This window comes from Vipera berus, assembly GCF_964194415.1.
Source record: "Vipera berus genome assembly, chromosome: 6".
In the NCBI taxonomy this organism is placed as follows: domain Eukaryota; kingdom Metazoa; phylum Chordata; class Lepidosauria; order Squamata; family Viperidae; genus Vipera; species Vipera berus.
This window is the reverse complement of record NC_138208.1, coordinates 25,420,331-25,431,860: the sequence shown is the minus strand read 5'-3', so window position 1 is coordinate 25,431,860 and position 11,530 is coordinate 25,420,331.

The window sequence follows — 11,530 nt, the reverse complement described above, 5'->3', positions numbered from 1 at the left end:
TGAATATTTTTTTCAAACAATTAAATGCAGCTCCCAATTTAAACACTGGCCTAGCTGCAACCTGGGCATTACAGAACATTACTTTATATAGCAATCATTATTCATCTGAATCATTTTTAAATATATTTGAATCTATTCTTTAGATATAGACACTATATCATTTCAGACAAGTGTTGTCCAGTGTCTCCTTAAAAACCTCTAGTGATGAAGCACCCACAACTTCTGGTGGCAAGCTGTTCCACTGGTTAATTGTCAGCACTTAGGAATTTTCTCCAAAATTCCATGTTGCTTCTCTCCTTGATTAGTTTCCATCCATTGTTTTTTGTCTTGCCTTCTGGTGCTATGGAAAATAAGTTGACCCCTCCTCTTTGAGGCAACCTGTTATGCTCCAGCCTACGACCGGCCCTGTTTGAATGTCAGGAACAACCCCTTTTTATAATCAACAGGCTGGAAAAAACCCAACCAAATTTATTTTCAAAGACTTCAAACAAAAGTTAAATGAAAAGTTCAAACAAGACTTAAACCAAAAGGTTAAACAAGAGTCAAACAAGAATAACAGACCAGGACTCTAGCAGAAGATCTTCAAACGGTTGCCTTCAGCAACCAGCACTTCCCACACATTCCCCTTTTATCAGCAGTCCCAAGGCATGGCTTCTCATTGCCTTTTCCCAAGTTGCCTCATTGCTTTCCTCTGTTCTGCTCTGCTAGATTGCCTCCTGCTCCTAGCATCCCTGAACAGAGCAAGCTGTGGATCATCTTCTTCCAATACTTCATGCTCACACAGTTGAGTCTGAGGAGGGACAAGATGGGAGGGGCCTGGCTGAGAGTTCTGCAGTGCATCAGAACCTTCCTTTGACACCAAAGGCTCTCCAAACCCCTCCTCCTCTTCAGAATCATCAGACTCAGCTGCTGAAACCACAGGCTGATGCTGAATCACAACACTATCGTGCACCACAGGACCCTTCCCCTGGGTCTGGCGATCCAGATGCGGTCGGGATGGGAATTGTTTATGAAAGGCGGACACCAAACCAGGAGCATGAATGGTGGTTGCGCCTTCCCAGGTGAACTCCTCTGGTCTGTAGCCTTTCCATTCGATCAGGTACTGCAAACGACCTTTCAGCCAACAGGAGTCCCTCATCCTGGTGACCTCATACTTGGGGGCACTGTCTTTATCACGATGTTCTGGTGGGGGAGGTTGTGCTTGGTGGAGTGGACACGCCGGTTGCTCAGGGACCAACAGAGACCGATGAAAGACTGGATGCACATGCAGGGAACATGGAAGAGTTAAGCAATTGGCAACTGGATTGATGACAGCCTCGATTGGGAATGGTCCTAAATATCGGTGGTCTAACCTCTTAGCTGGCCAGGATGACAGTAGGTTCCTGGTGGACAGCCGGACCCAATCTCCCACCGATAATGGAGGTGTATCCTGCCTTGACCGATCAGCAAACCATTTGTCATCGACCTTGGCCTTCTCTAACTGTCGCCGCACCAATCAATGAATCACCTGTAACTCTGCCATGTAGTCGTTCGCTGCTGGCTCTGGTGAGTCTAACGGGGAAAGGGGAAAAACTGGGGGTGATATCGCACATTGGCCAAGAACGGTGTCATCTGTGTGAAGGTGTCCTGTAAGTTGCTGAATGCAAATTCAGCTATGGCCAGATAGTCCACCCAATTGTTTTGCTGCTAATTGACATAGCAGTGCAGATATTGCACTAGTATACCCATGACTTTCTCGATCCCCCCGTCAGTTTGAGAATGATGCGTGGACAAGAGGCAAATCTTGACATCCAATGAATGCATCAACTCCTGCCAGAAGCAGGCTGTAAACTGGGCCCCTCTATCAGATACGACTCTATCAGGGAGGCTGTGCAGCTGAAACACCTGCTGAATGAACATACGACTAGTGGCGCGGGCTGACGGTAAACCACGACATGGGCTGAAATGCACCATCTTGGTCAGCATGTCCACCACCACACACACTGTCATAAAACCAGAAGACGGGGGTAAATCCATCAGAAAATCCATGGACACAACCTCCCAGGGTTTTTTGGTTGCTGGCAAAGGCTGCAGTAATCCAGGTTGGGCCCCTGTTGCTGACTTGGCCTGCCTACATGGGATACAGGTAGTGACGTAGGCCTGGATGTCGTGTTGGACTTGGGGCCACCAGAATGTACGGGAAACCAAGTTCAGGTTCTTGAACAGGCCAAAATGCCCCGCCACCGAGTTATCGTTACACTTGCTGAGGATGAGTCCCCTGAGTGGCCCTCCTGGAACATAGAGCCAGTCACGATAAAATAAGAGCCCATCTGTGATCGTCCATAGAGAATCTCGCCCCACCTCCTCCTTCTGCTGAGCCACCCACACAACCTGCTACTGTGCCTCCCGGATCCAAGCCCATATATCTATCAGCTCCCGCACCAAAACACTCGATGGGGAGCACTGTCCTGGGCAGAAGCTTGTCTTCCACTCAGGAATATTCGGGCTTTCTGGACAGAGCATCCGCTCTTTGATTGCAACTGCTGGGTATGTATTTGACTCGGAAATTGAACCTCACAAAGAAAAGAGACCACTGAATCTGACATTGGTTCAATTTCCGAGCGGTCTGCAGGCTTTACAAATTCTTTTGGTCTGTCAAATTTGATTTGATGCTGCACCCCCTCCAGATGATGCCTCCAGGCCTCAAATGCCACTTTGATGGCCAGCAGCTCCTTCTCCCAGATGGTATAGTTGCACTCCGACAGATTCAGTTTCCACGAATGGTATGCGCAAGAGAAGAGTGTACCACCGGGTGTCATTGCCTGGAGTAACACTGCCCCAATGGCAATGTTGGAGGCATCTGCCTCCATGACAAATGGCCGTTGCAGGTCAAGATGCTTCAAGATGGGACTTCCGGTGGTGGCGCGTCGCCGGAGACAGCCGTTTCGGGCTGCCCGCTGCTCAGCTGTGTTGTTTTCACCCGAAACAGCGCCGATCAGCTGTTCGGGTGGATTTGAAGCCCCCTCCCTGGGAGAAGAGGAGGGGGTGAGGCCCCAGGTAGGGGTTGAGTTCTCCGGGGCCGCCTGAGCTTAAAGCTTGGGCGGCTAAAGGATTGAACTCCCCCGTAGCCTGGGTTGCTCCCAGCTGTTCAGCGTCTCTGCTCCGGAATTTTTGGAGCAGAGCCAGGCATTTGCGACCACCCCTGCCAGAAGGAAAGACCCTGGAATAAAAAGGAGCAGGCAGAGCGGTACAGGAGGACAAGGTGAAGAGGACTTTTATTTTTACTCTCTAGCTTAATGGACTTTTTAAACTTAAAGTGAAAGTGCGCAACAAGTGAAAGTAAAAAGATGGCAGCTAAACCTCCCTCAAAAACTCTTCGGAGTGCTGGAACTTCCCCGGTGCAACAGACATCGTTGCAAGCTTTGCTTCCTCCTGCTGCATTGACATCGAAGGATTTACAAGATGCTCTTGAAAAACACGCCCAGGTAATTTTAGAAACACTGGGTGATAAGTTGGCAAAGGTGGAGGAGAAATTGGAGAAACTGGAGGAGAGGATAGAAGAGAAGATGGAAGAGAAATTCAGTGCGATGAGGGTAGACATTTTGTCTACAGTGGAAAGTGTGGCTGAATGTGTGCAAGGTTTGGATGAAAAAGTGGAAGATCTGACTCAAAAGAATGCTATATTAGAAGTAAAGGTACTGGAGAATGAAGATTTAAGAGACAAAATGGACAGAGAATTGAGTCTTGTTCAGTATTATCAGATGCAGTATGCTGTTAGAATTAGAGGCTTAAAAGAAAATACCAAAGAAGACCTAAAGCAGCTGATTTCTGAGGCTCTGGAAGCAGTATTGGGTCAGCCAGCATCTGAAATAAAGGGATGCATGGATAAAGTCTTTCGTGTAAACTCATGGGTTGCTAGACAGAGAAAGCTACCTAGAGACGTGGTGGTTTATTTTGCAAAGAGAGAAACTAGAGATGAAGTTATTCAAGCCGCCTATGATACTAAAGTAGTGGTTGCTGACCAAGAAGTTTTGGTTTTAAAGGAAATTCCTCCAAAGATTTTAAGGAGAAGGAAGGACTTTGCATTTCTTGTGCAGGAACTTAAGCAACGTGATATAAGGTTCAGATGGGAGATTCCAGTTGGATTGGTGGTGATGCATGAAGGTAAAAGATACCGTCTGGTTACTGTGACACAGGCGCGTGATTTCTACAATAATGTTTTAAAAGCAACCCCACTATCACTTCTGGAAGCTGCAAAGGGATCTGGAGAAGGAAAGTCTCAAGAGGCCGAAGATGGACAGACAGAGGAGAACGGTGCTGGAGGGGATCAAATTATAACTTCGCTGGCTGATGCTGGAGAGCAGAGGGTGACGCGTGCTGCTTTAAAACGAGCAAAACAAATAAAAGAACAAGACCAACAGAAGTTTATGGAATTTTCAAAGCGTACTTACAGCGAGGCAGTGGGAGGAGCACGGACCAAAGGAGACAGAGGGGCTATAAAAGATGTGCTCCAACAGCTCTGGGATGACAAGTATGGCGACTAAATTTCTAACCTGGAACGTTAATGGACTAAATTTGCCTCAGAAGAGAAAGAAAGTTTTTCAATATTTAAAACAATTTAAGATTGATGTTATATGCTTGCAAGAAACGCATATTAGGGCTATGGACCAAAAGTATTTATTGAACTCAAGGTTGGGCACGCAATTTGTCGCCTCTGCAATGAATAAGAAAAATGGAGTGGTTGTCTATGTTAAAAGTGCTTTAACAGCGGACTTAATTGAAGCAGATAAGCATGGAAGATACGTTATGATAGATTTGTTGCTAGAAGGCAAAAAAACGCTTTTAGTTGGACTGTATGCTCCTAATCAACAACAACAACAAGCTGATTTTTTTAGTTTACTTCATACAAAGCTTACTCAGTTGGATTACAAATCGTTTATTTTTATGGGGGACTGGAATGGTGTTTTGGATGTACAGATGGATAAGGCTGGTTTTTTTAAGCGTGTTCCGTGTCATGCCAGATTGCCTAAATCTTTTTTTGAAATGAAGGATGATTTGGAATTGCGAGACATTTGGCGTGACACACACCCGCATGAAAAGGATTATACATTTTTTTCGGATAGACATCAATCTTTTTCTAGGATTGACTTCATTTTGCTGACTAACGACTTTTTTTCTAGGATTAAGAAGGTAAAGATCTGTGCAAGAGCTATTTCTGACCATAGTCCAGTATGGTTAGAGATCAATAAGGACAATAGAGATAGGCGCTCGTGGCGCGTAAATGAGAACTTGTTTAGAAATCAGAAAAATGTGGAAGAATGTAAACAACGGATGAAGGATTTTTTTGAAATTAATATGAATAAGGATACTTCTATGGACATGGTTTGGGATGCTAGCAAGGCCTATATGAGAGGGGTGTTGATATATATGAATAATAAATACAGACGTACTTTGGAAGCTAGAAGGAAAGAATTGGAGAATGAAATTAAGGAAAAAGAGAAGGCCTTGATTTTAAATCCATTGGATGTGAAGACTAAGGAGGTTATTAAGCTATTAAGAGGACAATTTGATAAGCTAATGGCTGACCAGGTGGCAACCAATTTGCGGTTTGCCAGGCATAATACTTTTTGCAATGTTAATAAGCCAGGTAGATGGCTAGCTTACAGACTAAGGAAAAAGCAAAGGGCTTCTAATATAGACAAAATTGAACATAAGGGAAAGGTTGTGTTTCAACAGGATCTTATTAAGGAAGCCTTTGTGGATTTTTATTCTAAATTATATGCTAAGGAGAAGATTAATGAAAAAGACATTGATGTATATTTGGAGAATGCTAGCATCCCGGTTCTTACGCAAGTACAAAAAGAGGAGATTAATCAATTGATTACAGAAGAAGAAATTCTTACAGCAATTAAGGAGTTGAAGGTGGATAAAGCGCCAGGTACGGATGGTCTGACTGTGGCTTACTACAAAAATTTACAATTAGAGTTGATAAAACCGTTAAAGGAATTGTTCCAGACAATTCAGAGAGGGGGAAAGGTGCCTCCGTCTTGGAGAACTGCTTTTATTTCTTTGATTCCGAAGGAAGACCAAGATGTTACTCAAGTAAAAAACTACAGACAGATATCACTTTTAAATACAGATTACAAGATATTTGCTAAGGTGTTGGCTAATAGATTGATGAGGGTTCTGCAACAGGTGATTCATGGGGATCAAACTGGGTTTATTAGTGGTAGGCAAATGAAAAATAACGTGAGGCATATAGTTGATGTGTTGGAATTTTTGGAAAGGAACAACCAGATCCCTGCGGCGCTAATTTTTTTAGATGCTGAAAAAGCCTTTGATCAATTGAACTGGCAATTTTTGATGAAAGTTTTAGATAAAATGAATTTTGGGGATAAATTTCTGCAACCAATTAGGGCATTATATCAAAAACAAACAGCCCGAATAATAGTTAATAATAGTTTGACAGAAGCATGTAATATTGAGAAGGGTACAAGGCAAGGGTGCCCGTTATCGCCTTTGTTATTTGTGTTAACATTGGAGATATTATTGGTAAAAATACGGAACTCGGAAAGAATTAAGGGTATACAAATTAGAGATCAGGATTATAGATTGAGAGCGTTCGCAGACGATCTGGTTGTTACAGTGACCCAGCCGGAGAGCTCTGTTGTGGACCTGATGGAGATAATAATGCAATATGGGAAGGTTTCTGGATTTAAAGTTAATGTACAAAAAACTAAAATTTTGGCTAAAAACATGACAGCATCGCAAAAGGCCCTTTTAGAAGGGTTAACTGGATTTGAGATTGTTAAAAAGGTCAAATATTTGGGGGTGCTTCTGTCGCCCTCTAATACAAAATTATATAAAAACAACTATGAAAAATTATGGGGAAAAATTCAAAAAGAAATGGAGAGTTGGGAAAAACTGCAATTGTCTTTGTTGGGGCGAATCGCAGCAGTGAAAATGAATGTACTGCCCAAATTTTTATTTTTATTTCAATTGATACCGGTTCTTAAGAAAGATTCTAATCTGGAGGAATGGCAGCGAGGTATCAACAAATTTGTCTGGGCAGGGAAAAGGCCACGAGTTAAACTTAAGATTATGCAGGATACTCGTGAAAGAGGTGGTCTTAAAATGCCTAATCTTAAATTATATTATGAAGCTGCTGCGTTAGCAGGTATAAGTGATTGGATTAATTTGACACAAGAGAGATTATTAAATCTTGAAGGCCACGATTTGTTGTTTGGCTGGCATGCATATCTGTTGTATGATAAGAAGGTAGATAATGTGTTTAGAGTGCATATTTTAAGACAGGCATTGCTGAGAGTTTGGAAGAAGTATAGATATAAGTTAGACTGTAAGATACCTTTGTGGGCAATTCCAAAACACGCAATAGAAAATATAAATGTTGGTTTTAAACATGATGTGACTACGTATAAGGAGATTTTAAGCTTGGAAAGAAATGTCTGGTGTCTGAAACCATACAGTCTCTTGCGAGATGAGAAGATTGTTCAAACTTGGTTTCAATATATTCAGCTACGGGCCAGGTGGAAAGAAGACCAGAAAACTGGTTTTACAATGACTGATGAAAATCTGATAAAGCAAATTAGAAATCAGGGACCAGCACATATTAAACGGATATATCTTGCATTGATAGAGATTGACTCAGAAACAGAACTTGTTAAGGATTGTATGATAAAATGGGCCCAAAACATCCAAGAAGTTATTACAATGGACACGTGGGAAAAGATTTGGGTGAGGAACGTAAAATTTACACAAGCTCAAAATTTAAGAGAGAACTTTTATAAAATGTTTTATAGATGGCATCTAGATCCTAAAAAGCTTGCAAGTATGTACCCGAATTATCAGCCAAAATGCTGGAGGTGTGGCGATGAAGATGCAACATATTTTCACATATGGTGGACTTGCAAAAAGGTGAAGGCCTTCTGGATAAAAATTTGGTGGAATATGCAGAACATTTTCAAGCAAAGGATAAAGTTTTGTCCGCAACTTTTTTTGTTGGGAATAATTACAGATGCTACGGTTGTGGACACTAAGTTGATGTTGAATTTAATTACGGCAGCAAGACTCTTAATAGGTCAGTATTGGAAGAAGGAGGAACTGCCGACCATAGAAGAATGGACTTTAAAGGTTTCTGACCTGGCAGAGATGGCAAAGATCTCGGCTTATTTGAAAGATCACTCGCAAGAACGTTATATCATGGAATGGAGAAAATGGATTGAGTATATCCAGAACAAATATAGGACTAAAAAGTTTCATGTAGCATTTGAATAAGTCTTCCTTTTCTTTTTTCTTTTTTCTCTTTTTTTTCTATATATACTTAATATCAATAGTGTTTGTATTATCCTATATGAGCCAGAGAGTGATAGATTTTAGAGTTTATGGTTGTTAGCATATGGATGTTTATGATCGTGTTTTTTTGTTTTTATACCTTGTACTTAGCTCTGGGAAGTCGGGGGGGAGGGGGAGAGGGGTAGGGAGGGAGGGAGAAGGGAGGGGGAGGGGGGACTGTTAAAGATAAAATGTATGTTAAAACTTTTCAATAAAAAAAAAAGATGCTTCAAGATGGGCTCCTTCATGAAGGCTTCCTTCAAAGCCTGGAAAGCCTGTTGTTTTGGAGGATCCTACTGAAATCGAGTCTTCTTCTGCAGGAGCTGAGTGAGGGGGTCTGTCAGGGTAGCAAACCCAGGGATGAAAGCTCGATAATAGTTGGCAAACCCAAGGTGTCGCTGAACATCCTTCACACGACTTGGGGGTTGCCAACTCTGCAAAGACTCGACCTTACTCGGCTGCATGGTGATGCCCTTGGGAGAAATGTAGTGACCAAGAAAATCAATGGTCACCCAGTAGAACTGGCACTTCTCCAATTTGGCATACAGCTGATGTTCTCAGAGTCACTGCAGGACCTGACGGAGATGTTGATGGTGCACCTCTCGCGATGGGAAGTAGATCAGGATGTCATCCAAGTAGATCATGACAAACTAATCTAACAAATCCTGGAAAATATCGTTCATGAAATGCTGGAACGTGGCGAGGGCGTTGGTCAGGCCAAACGGCATCATCGTGTATTCAAAATGTCCGTATCAAGTACCAAATGCCATCTTCCACTCATCACCCAACCGAACTCTGTCAAGGTTGTAAGCTCCACGCAGGTCTAGTTTCGTGAGGTTCTTAGCCTCCTGGAGTCGGTCCAAGAGTTCAGGGATGAGGGGCAGCGGGTAACAATTGTGCACCGTGATGGCATTTAATTTTCTATAATCGCAGCAAAGCCACAATTCGCCAGACTTCTTTTTGATGAAGAGCATGGGTGCAGACACTGGCGAGGACGAGGGCTGGATGAAAGCTTGAGCCAAATTCTTATCCAGAAAGTCCCACAATGCAGCCAACTCGGGGTCTGACATGGAGTACAAACGCACCACTGGGAGAGGTGCATCAAGGACTAAATCAATGGGGCAGTCATAGGGCCTGTGTGGGGGTAATTGATCCGCCTCTGTCTCGCTGAACACATCAGCAAATTCAGTCAGTTTGAAAGGCTAGGAAACCTCTGGGGAACCCTCCACCTGGCTGGCACAGATATGGCGGGTGTGGTCCACGCACTGCAAGCTTGGGAAGGTGACCAGGTTCTGTGACCAATAGATCTGTGAGTCATGTGCACGTAGCCATGCCAGTCCCAAGACCACGGGGAAGTGCAGATCTGAGGTGATATAGAACTGGATGGCCTCCACATGGGAACTGATGGCCATACATAATGGTTGCATGGCGGCCGTAATTGGCCCAGACAGGAGCACTCGACCATCGATAGTATCCACTAACATGGGCAGTTCCACCAGGCACTGTGGAACAGCCCATTTGGCCACAAATGCTGAGTCCATAAAATTTGTGGTGGCCCCAGAGTCAATTAAGGCATGGACTGGAATCCCCTTTGGCTTGCCGGGGAGGATCAGACATGCATCCAATATCAGATGCTGGGGAGCTCCACAGGTAGCATTGGAAAGACGTTGCTCGGTGTTGTGGGACGCCTGACCTAACACACCTTTTAGATTGGGCTTGGGGCATTTCCCGACAGAGGAGTAGGGGGCTTTCTTGGGGCAGACTCGGTCAATGACGCCCATCATCGCTTTTTTGGGCAGAAGGCAGCCAAATGCCCAGGGTCCCCACAGTAAAAACACAACCCCCCCGAATGTCGCCTGTTCATTTCTGCCACCGATAGATGAGGCCTGGCAGCACCTAGCTCCCTTGGCTCCTCCCTTTGAACCGGGGTCTCACACACAACAGGGGCCATAGGGTTCTCTGGGGTGGCACGGCAACTCCTTTGCTGCTGCAGCTGAGCATCGATCCACAGACAGAGATGGATCAGCCCATTGAGATCTTAGGGAATATCAACATGGGCCAGCTCATCCAACATCTCCTCTGATAATCCATCCTGGAAAGCGTCCATGAGCGCAGCCTCATTCCAGGCTGAACCCTGGCTAAGCAGCCAAAAATTGTTGATATAGCCCTGTAGGGGGCATCGGTCTTGCCTCAGAGCTTTCAGGCATCGGGTAGCAGTCTGCGTCTTTATGGGGTCCTCATACATCATATGCATATAATTACAAAACCCCACAAAGTTGTCCAACAATGGACTAGGTTGGGCCAGCAGAGGTGTGCCCCAACGAGCTGAATCACCAGAGAGAAGGCTTAACACATACCCCACCTTATCCTTGTCAATGGGGAAATCAGCTGCTCTCACGCTAATAAATAGCTGACATTGTCCCAGGAAAGCAGGAAACATCTCTGGATTGCCATTAAATTTATCCGGCATTGCAACGTGGCATTTTCTCCTGGGTGGTGGTGGTGGTGGTGGTGCAGCATGGACCTGTGCTTGTCATTGAGCCACCTGAGCTGCCAACAAAGCAAGTTGCTGGGTGAGCTGGGCATTCTCAGCACGTAGCTGCTCCATAATAATAATAAGGGGTGGGAGGCTGAAGGCAAACTGTTCTGTTCCAGACTACCACTGGCCCTGTTTGAATGTCAGGGACAACCCCTTTTTATAATCAACAGGCTGGAAAAAACCCAACCAAATTTATTTACAAAGAGTTCAAACAAAAGTTAAACAAAAAGTTTAAACAAGACTTAAACCAAAAGGTTAAACAAGAATTAAACAAGAATAACAGACCAGGACTCTAGCAGAAGATCTTCAAACGGTTGCCTTCAGCAACCAGCACTTCCCACACATTCCCCTTTTATCAGCAGTCCCAAGGCATGGCTTCTCATTGCCTTTTCCCAAGTTGCCTCATTGCTTTCCTCTGTTCTGCTCTGCTAGATTGCCTCCTGCTCCTAGCATCCCTGAACAGATCCAGCCATGGATCGCCTTCTTCCAATCCCTCATGCTCACACAGCTGAGTCTGAGGAGGAACAAGATGGGAGGGGCCTGGCTGAAAGTTCTGCAGTGCATCAGAACCTTCCTCTGACACCAAAGGCTCTCCAAACCCCTCCTCCTCTTCTTCAGAATCATCAGACTCAGCTGCCGAAACCAGAGTCTGATGCTGAA